Genomic DNA, 19769 nt, shown 5'->3' with positions numbered 1-19769 from the left:
CGGCAAACGAGCTTGCGCGTCATCGCACAGAAAGCTGAGATGATTGGCGCCGCCCATGAACAACCACAGACTCTGGAGTACTGTGGTCAAATCTCCGAAGCTTTAAGAGATTTTTCTATACTTGATTCATTGCCCAATAATATTTCATAGGTGATATTTTACATTATTTTGCATACTATACCATATTGTCAGAAACGGGTAATAAACTCTTTTTGAAATGGTTGTTACGATATATTTTAACTATATAATTTTAACCAAACATTGAAAAATCATTCCTTTGATGGGTAAATATATAAAACGCAATTAAATTTAGGCCTTTGATAAAGGGAAAATAGACGCATCGATATCAATGTAACTTGTAGGCATGGACGTATAAAAAAAGACGGACGGTATATCGCCTAAACATTGAGTGAAGCCTAGTAATGGCAGCGAAACATCCATGTGTGTGTGCCATGTTGCCATGGCAACAGCTGTCCTGATGACAATGGCAGCTGTATTTTTTTCTATAAATTTTGCCGTACTAATTTTGTCATTAAAACTTAAAAGAAATAACTTGCTTCCCTGTGGAATGTAATCCCTTGTTTTTTGTTATTTAAAATTGTACTGTTGCGATACTATTTAACCACGCAAGACGGCATTTTAAATATTTTTTGTGAAACAGTGACGCAGTTAATCAGTCGGTAGTTCACGACGTAATGGCGGCCGACTAGCTTACTATGGTGAGAGTGTGTGCGTGTTTATTGTCTTTACACGATCGCTAGCTTACTATGGTGGCTTCACGTTGTTTGTTCGTAATACGGCGTCCGTCTTTTTTTATACGTCCATGCTTGTAGGTATATATATTAGATTTTTAAACTAGCTTTTACCGATTTTCTATTTGGTTGAATAGAAATGTTTTGAAAGCAATTAATACAGAATTAGAATTGAGTGTTGATTTCTAGTTATTTGGTAATTTATAATATTTGTTGAATCATATTATAAGTTTTTTTTTTTTATTTCTAGTAAAGAAATTAAAAAAAAAGACAATATTTTGGTGAATTTTTGACAATAAAAGTAGCTTACATATTGTATATGCTTAACATTATAACATTATCCACGATCATTAATAGTTTAAATTAAGTACATCAAAAAGGACTAATCAAAAATCAAACAGCCAAAATTATTTAATGAATGAAAATTTCCAATTGTTTCGATAGATTATATTATTTATTATATTATTATGAAATGCTTTGAATAATATAATTATATGTAGCCGATTTTCTACGTAACAATTCTTGCATGCAAGAATGTTTAATATTTTGATAATGCTTTATTTTTTCATTTCCTTATACTTATCAAGATGAAAAAGGTAATCCTAATTATCCGTATTTTTATACGCATTCACCACGCTCTATTTCATGCACAACCCAATTATTTTTTTAATATTTATCGCGCCTTCTAATAAGTGTTATAAAGTGAAGTTAATAGTTATCTTAATTAAAGAATAGCGTGTTTAATATAACATTTTATCGAAATTTTTTAATGACTTCCTTATTTTTAGAGAAAAAAAGTTCCGTCATAGGGGAATTTAAGTTATTGTTACGTTAATTAAGCATTTCAAATCAAGGTTAATTAAATGCTTAAATATGGGAAGGAAAACCTTATTCGACTAGCGTAGTGGATGATCAGCATCATAGGAGCCCTATGATATCCCTGCAGGCTGCAGAAGTATAGACTGCATGATGATTAAAGTTCAATATAACCAACATACTTATCGAACGAATAATAGCAAATAGTTTCACGTAACAGTAATAGGAATGGCGACCATAATACATAATATAAAAGTGGTATGAAACATCCAATAATTGTGAATTACGTCAACCGCTGAAACTTCTTATCGGAGACTATTACAGACATGTTTGCGAAGAAAAGTACTCATTAATGTGGGAACAGTGGACTTTAACAACTTGTTAGTTAAACCAGTTCCTATTTTATTTACCTACTCTAGATTTAAATTTGAAGTCAACTTATAGAGGCAAATTCTGTGTTCTTACTGTAGTTTCATTGTCACCATTTTTAAAAACATAATTATGTGAGTATATTATTCTGTTCCAGGTTGGAAAGAGAAAAAAATATAGCAAAGTTTTAATACGAAAAACGCAATTTGCGTAGTTTACGTTTACGGCCCTACTACACCCACGTGATGATAAAAACCATCATAAAACGAAGTGTTACAAATACTATAGAAATATAATAAAACTACACAAATCTGTACACAATAAACCAACGGGCATATCACCCATATTGTCAGCAAGGCACAACATAAACTCCCGAAATATCAACCCCTATCGTTCACTTCCGAATCGAAGGCAAACCATAATAAAATACAAACCCTCCGAGATGGGTTCGCCGATTTCTGCGTCATTTGTCGTCGACACGGTATTCAGGAACCATCAGGCTGATCTATAGAGCCATCCCGCACCCGAGGGTTTGGTATAAGTGAATATATTTTTCCAATTTCGCCTCTCGACGCAGTCACGCTTAGAAAAATGGCCTAGAGCACTCGTTTACGCTTCCTTTCGTAGATCATTATTGATTTTGTCGCTTTGTGAATTCATTTTGGGGTGGATAAGGTATGTAGGACTGAAGTCTGAAACATGTCTTTAGTATGCAAATATAATGAAATCGGACCATTAACCATACTTAAATTCGAAATGATTCGAAATTTATTATTAGTCTTTAGTTTCATCAAATTAGACTCCCTGTTTAAACAAAAATTCTTGAGCCTAATGCGTTCAGTTAAAAATGATAATATTTTTAGTTAAATGATAAAAATTCAAACAACGCCTTTATAAACCGCAAAACAACGGTAAACATCTAATGACCTACTTCCCTATTTTTGGGGAAAATGTGCCATTGTTGCATTTTTCCTCTTGTTATTCATTATATTATCAGTTCTCGAATTGTATGGAATTCTAAGAAGATATTGTACAAAGACATAATGTCTGAATTTTTCTATTTTAACGTTACTTTTTTAACGAATTATGTACCTACTTGAAAATGTATAATAGAACACCCACACCGTACACATAAGTAGTACCAAAGTACAGAAAATTGCCTCAATTTTAACTGCAACCAACCTTTTAGCGTACAAAAAACTTCCCAAACATTCGAACACGAAAATAGCAACACTAACAAAAATAAGAAAACAATCATATAACGAATGTTGTATCAATTTGTGTCGTGGTTACGATCCTTAATTAATACAGTTGGTCCGCAGATCGAGGGTTGACTCCATCCATCACTCCACGGAGGTTTAACGTCATAAAAATGAACGGATTCTTTAGATACAATTTATTATTTTAGGCAATTTAATTTAAATCGACATAGGTACATTTGCCTGTTTATTCTGGTGGTTTAACTGAAAATTGGTTTTTGGTGGATATATTTTAATGTGGTAAACCAGACCACAGGAAACATGCTGTGAAATGTGTTTGAATTTCGACATTTTTTGAAAACAAACGATATTTTATGAAAATTCTCTATAAGAATAAGGGCGCGGGCACACGATGCGTTGCGGCGCCGCACCGCAAAGATTTCACCGTGTCAGTGGGCACACGAGTGGTGCGGCGCCGTAACGTTGTTCTGTCGCAGCGGCGTCGTAGCAGCGTTGCACAGCGTGTCCTTCCTTGTGATGCAAAACAACTGAGCGGTGCTGTTCCGACGTCGCACCGCATTCACCCCTCCCCGCCTCGTCTTGGTGGTTACAAGTCCGGTGCGGCGCCGGAGCGCATCGTGTGACATGCCACAGATATTTCTATGTAAGACGACGCAGCGACACCGCTCCGGCGCCGCACCGCCGCCGCAACGCATCGTGTGCCCCCGCTCTAAGTTTTTCCTTTTGTTGTAAAGAAGTGATACGATATATATTACGATATAAATTAAGCATATAAATGAACACTTAAAGAATAAAATTATTAATTAACCAATAGAGTTCTGTTCTTCCGTTTAAATACATTTAACTATGATTTATCAAATCAAAAACAGTATGCGTGAAGTTTGCAGAGAAAACTATTTAAATATTAAGTTATTTTGGTTAAATACAAATCCTTTCCCCTTTTTCTTTAGGATAAATGGACACATAAATCAAGTGTAGTACCTCTTTGGATTGTGTCCAGAACATACATTTCCTTATTAATAGATAACACTAAACGCATTGCACAAATGTTTATTATTTGGAAATAAACAGAGTAAATTGAATATGAAGTCATGCAAAATTATAACGAGCTAACAAGGGAACGTATGATGAAAATTGCACTGTTTTTACTACCCTACTATGTACTACATTCATTTCCTAACGAATAGCCCTTCACGATGTCACAAAGGGAAAAAATAACGTAAGCTTAACATGTCTGTTCAATTTCAATGCATAGGTACGTCATGGAAACCAATTTGGTTGGTTTGTACCTATTCATCAAAGTTAAAAAATATTCTATTTCTAAAACCGAAATAACTGAGGGCTTTAACAAAATCCAATAGTTTTGCATGATATTCAGACAAATGTTACAAAGTTTTAAAAAGGGTTTTCAAGAGGAAGGGATTTTTTCCAAAATTACATGTATCGATATTCAATTGAATTCTTTATACGTTCAACGTTATAAATAGACCGGACTCTCAGTGGAGTTTCGTTTGCAAAAATCGCGGACCTAAATCTGACTTCTGATATATATTGTATAGATCCCAGACATCCTATAGACAGATGTTGCCAACCAGTTTTGTGGTCCCCCTGCCCGCACCCCGGTAATTAAATATGGCATACAAAGAAAAAAATAAAAATTTCCAAAACATGCCGTGTGGGGTATCAAATGAAAGAGCTTATTGAGTAGATCACGAATATATAGCATACTATATACATTTCTTACACTTTCTCTAAGATTTTTTAGAGAATTTACGAAAATGGTCCATTTTTGAGTTAACTTTAAACCACTATAGATTGAAAACTCATGAATATATTTTTTAAATTATTATTTTAAATAATTAACAATAGTCCATTGTTTACGATTCAATATTTCGTACAGTGAAATAGTTGCATGGGGGAGTGGGGGGAGCATTCAAAGATGGCGAGTATATTTTCAAGTTCATATAGTATATAGTTATTTTCATCAAATCCACCACATAGCTCACTTATATTATATTATGAACTATTGAATCATAAACAATGGACTATTGCTAATTATTTAAAATAATAATTTAAAAAATATATTCATGAGTTTTCAATCTATAGTGGTTTAAAGTTAACTCAAAAATGGACCATTTTCGTAAATTTTCTAAAAAATCTTAGAGAAAGTGTAAGAAATGTATATAGTATGCTATATATTCGTGATCTACTCAATAAGCTCTTTCATTTGATACCCCACACGGCATGTTTTGGAAATTTTTATTTTTTTCTTTGTATGCCATATTTAATTACCGGGGTGCGGGCAGGGGGACCACAAAACTGGTTGGCAACATCTGTCTATAGGATGTCTGGGACCTATACAATATATATCAGAAGTCAGATTTAGGTCCGCTATTTTTGCAAACGAACATCTCCTTGGAGCCTGCTCTAAAACATCGTTTTCGAGTTTTCTTTTTTATATAAATTTATACATATAGTCCTCTGTTAATTACAGTATTACCACAGACTAATAATAATATACTACGTATACAAGTATTACTTACGATTACTTAAGACTTACACCGCATTGAGGAAAAAGCTCGTAGCAATTAATTAATTATTAAATACTGTGATTATTTTTCCGACCCAAATATCGACCAATAGAATTGCACCATTCGACGTCACGTGGTACAACCTACATGGTATTATACTGATAATTTTTTGAAAATTTTCTCTGGTAGTTGACGTCAAACTGACAGGTTGAATTCAATTGTGAAATTATTGGCCGACATTTGGGACGGAAAAATAATCCCCCGAATACCACACGAGCTTCAAAATTATCTGGCATTTCTCTCAAGGTTCCCTGCAAACAAATAAAGTCGTCAAGTTTTTCAGGAAAAATCACTCGCGCTTCGCGCTCTTGATTTTTTAACCTTGACTAAAAACTTGACTCCTTCATTTGTTTACAACGAACCTATCGGAAAATACCCGATAATTTTGAAGCTCTTGTGGTATTATAAGTGAATACTACATCCGATGTCTTTTTTCTTATTTCAGCTGTTATTCCCTTTGTGCTTATCATTACGTTGCGTTAGTATGAATACACATTTATTACATTGTCATCATTATGACGTCTTAACTCTTAAGGGCTTTTTTTGGCTTAAGGGCTTTTACTTACCTGTTAGACCGAAGTGAGATAAGATAAAATCGTATAAGTTATATTCATAGTATGCTTTCCAAAGATCGAATTGAATTAATTACAATATATTCGCGTTTAATTGAGTCTTTTTTCCCTAATGTCTTCAATTTAGTATAGAGTGCCCAGTTAGTATTATCTCTAATATGTTTGTATATGTAACAAACCTTAGTTATTAAAAGAAACTACGCAAACCACAGACGCAAACTGTTGTCCCAGTAACACTAATTTGTAAGTAGGTATATTGTGGGCAAGAACAGGTCTAATTACTCTCAACGTAGGTACTCTGTAATTTCATTTTCCACAAAGGTTATACAAATAAAAATACTAAACTGCACTGTTTCTTAGATTAATTTTTTGCCAAGATTAAGAACAATAATTGTGCACTTCCCATTCCTCCGGCAGAGCTTTCTTTTGATTCAATCTGGGCGGTATTTTCTTATGAAAAATTGTTGTTAAGAAAAGTGGATAGTGCCAACGAATAGTAATTATTACAGCCAAAGCTTTTCTCAAAAAGAACATTGAAAACTGACAATTATAAATTAAAATATATTTAATTACTTATAACACGAAGCGTATTAATTAAGTAAATGAATTTATATTAACGAATAGGTTCGTTAATGAGCAAGTTAGTAACCTCTGGTATAATTACGGTGTAAATATCTTGTGAAGCACAAATAATTGCAAACTAACAACTGCTGGTGTTGTTTCTAATTCCCGCGGTAATGTATCCCTTTCATGCTTTGATTTCCCTTCTCATGCTTTTAATGGGAAAGTTGGTTTGTGTTTAAGATGTTTCGGGTTTAAAGGATTTACGGATGTTAAACTTTTGTTAGAGTTATTTCTCTTGTTTGGTAAATAAATAAAACTCTACATATTTAGATATGTGCTATAAAACTGAATTATCACTGTACCTATTCTGTTAAAAATCCTGTTAAAAATCAATTATGAGAAAAGTATTTGCATATTTTTGCCTTTCAATTGAGATACTACTAGCCAAAACTTAAAGTACAATGAAAACAAGCTGTGTATTTGATGAAAAATATAAAACACGTAACGAATTCAAATAGCAGTGTCGTTGCATTTGCAATTCCCTTTGTGGAGTCACAAGAGCTATGTAACTTGTTGCATTGGCTCCAATAATGTTACATGTATTTACTTTTGTCTGGCTATGAAGTGGAAAGAAGGTAAAGTACATTTTATAAAGTATTTGTACTTCTTCATTCACACCTTAACAAGTCCTAAAATAGCGCCTTGTATTTTAATGTAGGTGACATTTAAGACGATACACAAAAAAAAATCCACTGCTTGGCGGGCGGAGTCTAATAGCTCGCTATCGCGAACGCGGGTGTGCGCGAAGTCATTCTTGCAAACTCGCCGCGCTGCCGCTGGCCGACTCGGGACAAACATGTATGGAGTCGTCATACAGTTATAATATTGTTATACATTTATTCAATTGTTGATTTATTGGTTTTATTTTCTTGCTTATAAACAAATAATCTTCTTTCCAACAACTACTTAGACATTATTAATAGTTATTATTATTTCGTAATGTTTACTTTATTACAAAATAATACAGGTTATAAATAATCTTTAAAATAACAAAAAATATTGTTACTCTGAAAAAATGAAATGGTAATCAATAACGCGGACTACTGAATTGATTTAGATAGAATTTGATGCTGACGTAGATATTACATCATGCCCAGAAATGAAAGGTACTATTTCTGAAAGAAGTTATAAACCCTAATTCTTCTCAGTCAAAGTCAAGAGTGGAAGATATCACTAATACAGTAAAACTGATGCGAAACTTTGGATGTTAATTTGTATATTTTTTTGTTAGTTGTTACTTAATCACGTCAAGACTACATTACCAATTTTGATAAAATATAGCTAATTGCCTGTATTTACACATAGGATACTTTTTATCCGAACTGAACACTTCTGTGGGATAAAACAGGATTCACGATATAACCTAATTCCAAGCGGGCAAAGCCGCGGTCGGAATGATATTTTTTTAAATAGAAAAATTGTTTTAAAAAAAACAAAAAATATATTGACGCATGTATTTATTTTTTGCACTCTATTATAATTATTGTAATTATTCATTACAAATAATCAAAATAAAATAGCCGGAACAAAGTTAGGCCCTGGTAGGGTAGGTAGGCAGGTACAGCAATGTGAGACGAACACTGGCTTATTTATACCAATAATAATGTATTATAAACATTAAATTAAGTTTACAACAAAAATACATAATATTAGCTAATGTGAAAACGAATCAACCAATCATCCCACAACAATGAAATGTGCACACAAATATTCATCCAAATCGGTTCATGTGATTAGGAGGAGTGACTGCAGCGCCATCTTCCGGGCCCAATTGTGTTTGAAATTAAAACTCACATTACTATGTAAATATGAATATAAACCTGTTTTAGTACTAAGCAATTTCCCGCACAGGTGTAGTAAGTATAAATGAAATAAATATCAACATCAAATTCTTTATACAACATACTTATCTACCACCTACTAAGAAATGTAATTCTTGAAATTTTTTCGTATTTTTTTTAAATATAATACTACTCCAATGAGCTCCTGTTCCATATCACGTCCGCCATACTTCCACTAAGTTCACCATGATTTTTTATTTCTTTGCACTTTGTTGCTTTTTGCTAAAAATGGAATCATGCGATAAAACCAGTAGAACGTTGATAACATACATTTTTGACTGAATAAAGGTACTTACGAAGGAGTGGGTTCACATTGTGAACAATCAGTGGGTTTATTTTCCTTCTGGATTCCGGATTTCTGAAAAGATTATCTATGCTATAAATGAAAAAAATCTTACACATTCGTTATGTACTTAAAACAGGGGTACATATCAAACATCGTCTATAATACAATTATCATCAAATTTAAAATAAAACCAACTTCTTCATTAATTTGTTCCAATTGTAAGCATTCTTTTTTCTCCAACCTTTATGTTTCTTCTTCTTATTTTCTTTATTGTCCCCATTTGTCTCATTTTGTCTTATCGTGTTGTCACCCTTTTTTACGATTGCGCGAGCGACACAAGTTCCCCGTGTGACGGCCGTAGCGGGAATGACTCGTGCAGCGATCGGGGTAGGAAGGTACAGGGCGGCTCTCGCTATATTGGCTGGTCGCTCGCTAATTTCAAGTATTTCTTGTTTATTTCAAAACCATCGCATATTTCAAAATTCTAAATCGGTAGACGTATAAGTTGTATATTTTATAGTTAATATCCAAAAAGTCGTAACTTTACGTTTGTTATTTTGAAGATGCCAGAGATTATAAAAAAATAACAATGAGAACTTTGTATTTTTTTTCTATCGAGAAAATATCATGGAATCATGTTTCTAAAACGGTAGACGTATTGTGTTACTATTGAACTTTCTTGTCAAGAATTTTCATCACGACAACTTTAATAATATAAAAATTACGAAGGTTTGAAAAGGGCCGTAAATGTTAGAAAAATTAATTCATCACCTTAAATATTGAACACATTTTTAACAAATACAATTTTCTCTATTAATCATTTTCTTACGTGATCTTTGCCTTTCTGAAATATGTTCAATAGTTTAAAGCGATAAAATAAAAATATCTTCACATTTATTTAAAACATTTCTTTTAGTTCGCCGATAATTGATTTAGAAGTATTTTATTGCAATGTGTTAACGGTCAATCGTTGTGTGAAATTGCATGGTTATTTATAACGCTTTTATCTCGCTATTATTTTATCACGGGAATATCGTGAGACGTGAATTTATCGTGACTTTAGGGTACTCTTCCACCAGAATGCTATGCAGCTATGCTGCGAAAATATAATATACGTATATATAGCTACGCTGCGAAACTATGTGAACGTTTCCACTGATGCTAAGCTATCTAGCAGTGCAAATAGAAAGAAAGATGTGATATGAAGATGTTATACGAAGATGACGCAGCTCGAGCTATGCGATGTATCGATAGTAGGCTCTACTCTACACATAGCTACATCACTCGTGACCATCCACAACATGAATCCATAGCACACATCCATAGTACACATGCATAGTACCAATCCATAGCACGCATCCTTCCATATAAAAGACGTAACTTAGTTTCAGCTATAAGAATCAATGAATATAATTGGTGGATATCAAATGCATCCACAACAACGTAGCTTAGCACATCTTTGGTAGAAAAGCACCCTTATCGTGTCGTGAGTCGTTCCTTATATCCGTCATCGTGTGATGCCGTATCGCGTCTGGGGTAATGATTCGGAAATCTCCCCTAACTGTATTTACACTTTCTTGGGAAACTTAGAAAAACCTTTGATTTATGATCAGTGTATCTTACATTATTTGGTATAAATTATGATACAAGTTTATTAAAGGAGACAATTTCATACTTTTTAATTTCGTTCATATCCCCTTAACTAAACAACAATACATTTAAAATTCAATCTCTATTCGACATTAAAATGCTTCGACGTCTAACACTATCTTCAACAGCACGACTTTTCTCAATAATATAATCCTACCAAAATACATAATATAATAATTATTTCCATCTAGAAGCATTAGATTAAATTACCCTAATGGGTTTAGGTCGCATTATAATTTCGCTTTTGCTTGAGTAATTGACTAGCCCGTACGGACCCCGTCTTACAAGGCAACATAGTGAAACGCTTTTAAATGTAATCTAAAGTGAACTATTCCTGTGAGAATAATTATATTTACTCAAATATTTTAAATCATTAAATCCATACTAATATTATAAATGCGAAAGTAACTCTGTCTGTCTGTCTGTTACTCAATCACGCCTTAACTACTGAACCAATTTGCATGAAATTTGGTATAGAGATATTTTGATACCCGAGAAAGGACATAGGATAGGTTTTATCCCGGAAATCCTACGGGAACAGGTTTTTCTTTGAAAATGCGGGCGAAGCCGCGGGCGGAAAGCTAGTAAGTATATAAATAAGTAATCGCGCAAAACAATATTGGATTTTTTTTAATACTAAAAGAAAATATAGCATTATATATTCTAGATAGATTCAACATCAAGTTCAGTTAGTTTCTTCATAACTTTTATTAAATTTGCATTAAAAATTAATATCTAGCGATGTTGAATACTTGTAATCATCTTTATTAGAAGAAAGAAAGAGAAACATTTTATTCATAAACAGACAGACACAACTTATAAATTACTTTACTCGTTTGCATTTCGGGAAGCCTCATTTCATTTGCAGAAACCCAGAGTCGTATTCTTATTTGTTGTTTTAGCCTGGTTTCGTCCCAACTTAAATTCATTTAATACATGCCCATTGAATGCTTATCTTTGTAAATTTTAATTTATTCGATTTATAAAAGTCTCAAATTATTCTTCGAAATCTCTACCAATTATAATCGGTTAGTGGCGAATTAATTAGAACCTCTCACTAATTGTTTGAAATTTGAGATTTACCTATGTAAAACATACGTAATAACCAATCATTGATCGTATTAACAGTCGTACGCAGGTATGATGGTAAGATGAAGACATTATTGAATTTACACAGCTTTCATTGTCCACTGCCCCTTCAATTTAAAGGCCAAACAACCTAATCGAATTGGACGTTCTCTTAATATTGATTCTATCTGCGAATTGAAATGATTACGTGCTACGTTCATAATCCAACGAAGCAAGCTCTCTGAAAATGCAATGATAAATCTACGAACACATATATAACATGTTCGGATAAACTAAATACGAGTGGTATAATGCTTGATAACTAAAAGCTTGTGTACGTCACTACATAAGTCGTGAGGCCTTGATTTGGAATCATTTGAGTACGGATCGAACGTATAAATGATACTGTTTGTAATACTAAGGTATTGTAATGATATTGAAGCTAAATATAGAATACGTGAGAATTTTCTATTGATTTGTATTGGTAATTTTAATTCCTGTCAATTAAAATCTTTAAATCGGCTAACAGATGTTCAAATTTCTACGTACGTGCAATATGTAGATATGATGCAAAAAGAAAAATATACCTACAAATAAAAATTGACCTTTACTTAACAAGGCATTTCATAATTTCACTTTTTTACTTTTATACTTCGAAAAGTACTACTTACCCATCACTAAATTATTAAATACAAGTGGTCCGCCCCGGCTTCGCCCGTGGTACATATTTCGCAATAAAAGGTAGCCTATGTCCTTTCTCGGGTATCAAAATATCTCCATACCAAATTTCATGCAAATTGGTTCAGTAGTTTAGGCGTGATTGAGTAACAGACAGACAGACAGACAGAGTTACTTTCGCATTTATAATATTAGTATGGATTTAAACGAAAAGTTCTCCATAGAGTTATGAAAGCTCTATGTCCATTACGTATTAAACTTAGCCATTATACAGAAAAAGGTTATAATTAATAATGTATTGTGGTACTAAATGCCAATATCGTAATTTGTAATTTAACATGTCTTGTTGGTATTTTATGTTAGCAATAATGGATCGCTTACAAGATTTCCCTTATGGTTATGGTTCAGTTATTAGAATCTAGGTTACATATTGTTTTCATTTATGCTTTTAGTTAGCTAATTTTTGTTAGAAAATGAAAATGTTATTCGTTAAAAAGCAGACTGATCGATTTTTTTTAATGTTAAATTGTAATCTTAGTTTTATTTGTAGGTATCTAACCCTAAAGATTATTACTTTAGTTATAAGTAAACTTATTCAGATTGTAACTCTTAGTACTACATAAATATTCTGAGTTTTCGTTAGGTATACATAGAGGTAAACAAAGTCGAGATACAAATGTACTGATCTATCATTCATAAAATAAACAAAGTAAGGGCGTACTACAAATACACAACTGTCTAATCCAAAGCATTCCTTGATTAATCGGCAGATTGATAAATTATAACAATAAACATGTGTTCGAGTTTGTATTAAAAAAGTTCAAAAAGAAGCTAAAATTTATTGTTCGTTAGACTCGCCATTCATATGATTATTTATACACATTACACACAGAACTATAATTTCAAAATTATGATTATTGAAAATAATACATCCCAAATGGATTCATTTAAAGCATAATGTTTAAAGCGTACTTCACTATTGAGCTATGTTTATTACAAATGTGTTTAATGAATCGACGTATTGAATAGGAAATAAAACGTCTTTCCTACTGAAATTATAAACGAGTTTGTGAGGATGAATGTTTGATGTATTCAGGCAAGCGCTAATGAGCTGCATTTTAAATTGAAACAGAATGTTTTTAAATCATTAACGAAAAGAGTTACTTATGTTTAAGTATGTTATGTGTACAGAGAATCTGGACAAAAAGTTGAAGTAGGTACCACAGTGTAGAATAAATGTGTTGATTATTATATGGCTAAAGTATACCCCGCTCTTATAATAATGATTCGTTATCCGGAAAAACGATTCTTATCACCAAATTACACACAATATTTACACTTAGGATCATAGTTGTCATTATTTTACTATTTTAATCAATTAATTAAAGGTTAATTGACAGCTTACACAAAGGTACTTATTAAATACGTGTGAAAACATAAAGCACTCAACAGTGTATTTGAGAACCCAAATTTGTAGCTTGCGTGTTTCTGATTTCTATTTGGATTAAGTTTGTGTCAAGAAAATTACAGTGCGGTGGTTTTTCGTGAATAATTGATTTTCTCATTATGGCGCGAACAATTACGACCTCAAAGAGAATTTTACCCGACATGGGATTTAGGTTTTTGAGATAACATTACGTTGTCAATTATTGTGGTTGCGAAGCTTAGGTTGCATTAGTTTTTGGATTAAATATTATTAAGCCGGATTCGGATTAACGTAAGTTTATCATTTTATTTGAAGCGAATATTCTTGAGTATGACAAAAAAAAGATTATCTCAATAATTCATTTTGTATTGATTTATTTAAAGCTTGTCTTAAATAGATATTATATTATGTGGTCAATAATAGTATGTACTTACCTATAGATTTATATCGACGCGGACGGCTAGAGAGAAAGATTCTTTTCTGCTTCAAGTATCTTTCATATTATGACATTAGTATTTCAATTGACAATCAAAGTTACTAATAATTTCATTAAATTAATGTAGCTACCTATCAAATTTTATATATGAAATCAATAAACATAAAACAAACATAACATAAAAAATGCTCACTCAACGATCGTACAGGTCAATATAAAATATAACATATTGACATTGGTTACGTGAAGCTAAAATGGGGTTAGGGCGTTTGTCCACTACAAGGAATTTTACGGTCCGGCATTCCGATTTTTTACGGTCCGGTATAGCACGCCATTAATCTATATACTAGCTTGTGCACTATACGTAATTTTACTGTCCGACATTTTACTTTTCCCTATTCCGGATGGTTTTTTGTGTCTACGAGTCGCTGTAGGTATAATTGTTTTCGAATGCCCACTTGCTTGGATTTTACTGCATATGCCAATTGAAAGCAAGCTCTTGTTTTACTTTCTTTTAGTTGGCAATGAGATTTGAGAAGTCGGTATTGTTATTTTATATACATTGACCAAGCATTGACCTATAATTATTATCTAAGTAAGTGTTGGTAAGTTAAAGTTCAAGTGGGAATAGCTTTAGCTCCTCGTCACCGATTAAAATAAATAAGTGAAACACGCATTTTAAATCTCTTACGGAACTTTACTTTTTATTATAACGAAATAATATAATATTTCACCTTCTATATTTTTACTCGTTTCTTGTAAAATGCAAAAACAATCATTTATGATAGCATTATACCGCCAAACTTCCTTGAACTGTACCGCACTGATCCGAGTAAAGACGGACAGGTGCACAAGCAATTCATCGGTTTTTTCATGCCACACCGGACCGTAAAAAATCGGAATGCCGGACAGTAAAATTCCTTGTAGTGCACAAGCGCCCTTAAAGTAATATCACTGAAACCGTAATATTTATAAATTTGGCGTCCTATGTTGTGTATGGAATACGATTTTGTATCCATTTCATTATAGATTTTCATTATTTATATCGTGATGTGTCTTCTATTTCTTGATAGAGCGAGCTCTATGGGGTCCTAATCAGTGATTTAAAGCAGTACACATCGCTTTTTAATGCCACTGTAATTTGTAAATAAAATAAAATCCTGAGTTCCCAAGTGAGGTGCATCTTCATTATGCATATATCTGTTTCACTGATCGATTTTCTTAAGGGAACCTAGGTGATCACCTCTTCTGTGTCCTGCCAGACCGAGGTATTTTTCTTTCTTCGTCTCAACCGTCATTATCACTGTAAATAAGGGAAAAGTTAATAATAATAAAAGGTATTTCACACATTTAGTAAAACTCACCACAAATCACAAAAATATCATTATATCAGTGGTAAATGTAAATATCAATATAATAATATGTTATGACGATTCAACAGTGCCTCTAAGAGAAGTCCGAATAAGTAAAGTTTGAATTTCAGCTAAAATACAATTATTTTATACAATTATTTTATAGTCTACGTATATTAGAATATTTATAAAGAAAGAAACCGTTTTATACCAATATTTTTGTTACAGATTTGTGTCGTGTTCCAACGAAACGAAACTAACAGGATCGTGGATATTTAGTGGAGTGTTTATTTTTCTGCAAGACTTCACGCTCAGTTATATTTAGTTGTGGTAAGTGTATTGCTATACATATTATATTTTATATTGAAAATTTCTGCTGTAGAATGTTTCATTCAACGAAATATTGTTGAATTTAGAAGTCTGTATTGGCTTAATATTTTAAGGCGTTACCCGGCAATTTCGACTATGTTCAACTTCTATAAAGTCTGGTACAACATAAAGCACAATACCGAAAAAAATATATAAAATAGGATGGTCTTTGATCTTTAATTGCTCGCGAGGACTTTTTTCCAAAGTTAATAGATTTCTAGAAAAAAAATGTGCCGTGGTCATCGATTTTTCCGCAAATACTCTATAAACTTCGTAACCTGCTGACTTAGAGCTCTGAAAATTTTATGTTTAATAAATTATCAGTTGCACAACAGTCCCTGACGAGGATATTTTGTTTCACTGATTAGTATCTTTTTAAATACAAAATGCGAGGAAAAAAGAAGGTGCAGCGGGAGAGGTTTGAGATCCGTCAAGTATGGTCAAGGTTATTAGCGCATGTAAAAGCCTTAATGGTTCATGCGTGAACTGAATTCCCGACGAATCATATTTTATGTGAAGAGGTTTGCGTGCGACGCTTCGTAGGTGACACCTTCGGGTGACACTTATAAATTCTAACGTCACTATACACTTAGATATCTACATCACTTATAAAATTTATGGTCAGATATTCAGATATTCGTGCACCTTTTATAATTTTCCCCGTACGAAGTAATTATTAGCTGCTACTTAAAACACATTAAGGCAGGTGAAATTTGTCCTCCTTTTTATACTTATACGAATTCCTTTAAATATGTAAATCATAAGCATATAATGTACAATGCTAGTTTAAAAATGAACCGCAAAATATGGTATAAACGCATCTATTTGCAAAGCACATTTAATCTTTTATCTATATGAAATTCAAGCGTGTAATGCAACACAAAAGCATTGTCAACTTATAATCGGGACGTGATAAAACCGCGATAACAACACTGGCCTACTTAACTGCTTGAGTTGTGAATCTTTCTTCGCTAAATGAATGCACAGTTAGCAGATGTTCGCTGTGAATTATGAAATCAAAACAGTTTGTATAAATAAAGGCTTAACGTTAACATTGTTATGACATTCTGCCTCGTGTTTGTTTACGATTTAATTCGAGTACTGTTTCAATCAATATTGATGAAGTTCAAAAGTCATGCGTGAAATTTTACGAACTGTTTTTCGGTTCGCAAACTGGGGCGGTTTTATTGGCAATGTTAAGAGACCATTTAAAACAGCATGGCTGATGATTTATAATAACGATTGTGTAAATATCATTTGTTACATATATTATTTTTTAATTTATACCATGGACCAATATACTTGAGATTATATTGGTCCATGTTTATACTTAGTAGGTATTGTTACTCCTTGATGGAAATGCATTTTATAGTAAAGAAACCCATAATTCACTAGTTCCACTTCATTTAGATTTATATTACAAAAAACTACGACCGGTTTCCTAGTTTTATTTTATTTTACAAACACCATTACAACAATTTCGTATATTAACGTTTACATAGGCTCAGCTTTTTATAATACATATTTACGCGATGTAAACAAAGGAAGGCGTTATAAACATTTCACTGTGTCAAACTTAGGGCCATTTCACTTCGCATGCAAAGAAATGGCTCCCATTTGTAAAAATGTAGTTGAATTGCTAGGCGGCCGCCCTGACAGGAAGATGTCACCGAAAAACATTCTCTTGAATACGAAAATATTTTGTTTAATTTTGCAAAAACTTCCTACATTATAATAGGTTCTTATGTATTCATAAATTACATTACTGGAATATGTATAGAATTGTTTCGCTTTCAAACTTGTTTTGACTATTATGTGTAAGGTCTCTATTGACTAAAATGCGTTATTAATCTTCATCAATATAAAAATAAATTATATGGAGTACTTATATATTATATTAATAATGCTCTTGGCATTGAGTCATTCAATTTAATTATTTTGATGATTATATTTTTTAACTTTTTTAAGATTTAAGTATACAAGATTTTTTAGTTTTAAGTAAACAAGATTCTGATAACTTTACCAAGTTTCTAACCCGAATCTAACAATCATTTTGTAAGATTAATATCATAGATCAGCTTTACATTACTTTTATAGACTATTTTCTTAGAATACGAACGTTGCGAAATCGGCTCACGGAGGCAAACAACACCGCTGTAATAGGTATCTTGATTTTATGTAACCAATCTCTAATTTGGGATTTCTTAATCTTCTTTAGCTGGCTTTTCTTGAAAAGAAACTGAAATATTATAAAGTTTTTTATATTTCTTGTCTAAGCACTTAATATTGAATGAATTTACTTGTGAATGTCTATAAATGGTATTCAGATATTATGATTTATCCGAGATATTGTATACCAATGAATACTATTATGAACCCAAAGCAGATGATATTGAATAAATTGTTTTAAAAAATACCTAAACACATATTTTGGAATAGCTACTACCAAAAAATACGTTTTCACTATTACTTTTAGTCTATCACCGCTCCCATATTACTTGTTAAAGCATTTCATTCGGATTTTCACTTCAGTGAAGCAGGGCTTAGATAAAATCTAGAAGCTACATTTCTGCTCAATCGCACGCGTGGACTAATCTTCATGCTTTGGCTTCGTATTTGATCTTGTATTGGATCGGGAAAAGATTTTGAAGCAATATAAAAGCTGTAGATAGCGGGAAATTGGAAGTTGAATTACACAAACAAAGGAGTCTTATTCCCTAGAGATATATGGAGAAGTACGTTTATTCGTCGAATATTCTGATGGATATCAGGTGAATACAGTAATAGCATATGTATGATTTTATTCCCGAATTTATCTTGTATCTGTTTTACGAAAAGGTGCTTGTCATTACATTTTCAGCATTGAACCTAGATTTATATTCACTTTCGGTACAATAGGATTAAACAGCAATACAAAAATACCCTCATTGATGTAATATTAGCATACATGTACAAGCTAAGTGATATTAAAATTATGTAACAAGTTTTATTCCTTAACCGTAGTTAAACGTGAAGTAATTTTAATCTAGAACAACTCTACTAAGCTATGAGATTTATTACTTGATTGTTATCTCATTTAGCATTCCATGATAGTTGGAACAATTAACTCTTTAACTATAAAGTTACGATCACAATAAACTCATCTTTAACTAAGTAATGTCTCCCAAAAATCATTACATTAAATGCTTCTTGTTGTTTTTTGCTTTTCTACAGTTTGATACCTTTTTTTTTTTAGTGGGGAAATCTTGCATAGATACCCACGGCCTCCAGGGAAGGGGCCGTGGGTTATGTCGGATTCCTACCGACCAAAACCCCACTGTGTTCCCTCAAGCCGCATCAACGAGAGAGCCACGGGTTATAGTTTGATACTTGGTAATATTTTATTAAATGCAATACTGTACCTACTAAATATAATATTAAAATAACAAATTTTCCAACAGCTATGATTATCTAGACGTTTTTTACGAATAAATATTATGAAATATAATGTCTAATGGAACTGCTTTGTAGTCCCTTCTTTTTTAGTAGATTCTTATTTTATAAAGCTAAATCTTAGAAGTTGAAACAGAAAATACTCCAATTAAATCGACCCAAAGCCACCAATTAACGTCACCAAACGACGTCAATAAGCAATTGGTTTTTGACGTGAATAAAGGTTTTGAAGTGGCACATTGTTCAGCTGTTACGACTTATATTTACACCTTGATAAAAAGCATTTT

At 32.4% G+C, this 19769-nt stretch overlaps 2 long non-coding RNA genes across 2 annotated transcripts in view; one reads left to right on the top strand and one right to left on the bottom strand.

Annotated features, from left to right (window-relative positions):
- LOC149486685 (uncharacterized) overlaps positions 1 to 19769 on the top strand; it is a 75241-nt gene that overhangs the window by 6229 nt on the left and 49243 nt on the right. The window contains exon 2 of the long non-coding RNA XR_016315983.1: positions 15910 to 16011. This is a non-coding gene — a long non-coding RNA (uncharacterized LOC149486685). The remainder of the gene's footprint in view (positions 1 to 15909; positions 16012 to 19769) is intronic.
- LOC149486687 (uncharacterized) lies at positions 8765 to 9806 on the bottom strand. Its single transcript, XR_016315932.1, has 3 exons — positions 9267 to 9806; positions 9082 to 9143; positions 8765 to 9007 (listed from the first exon to the last, which is right to left on the bottom strand). It is a non-coding gene; the product is annotated as an uncharacterized LOC149486687 (long non-coding RNA).

Source organism: Colias philodice, chromosome 8 (genome assembly GCF_061535455.1).
Source record: "Colias philodice isolate Cphi_HAF_F1 chromosome 8, ilColPhil1 Martin Lab GWU primary, whole genome shotgun sequence".
Taxonomy (NCBI): Eukaryota; Metazoa; Arthropoda; class Insecta; order Lepidoptera; family Pieridae; genus Colias; species Colias philodice.
This window is presented reverse-complemented; position numbering and strand designations above follow the sequence as displayed.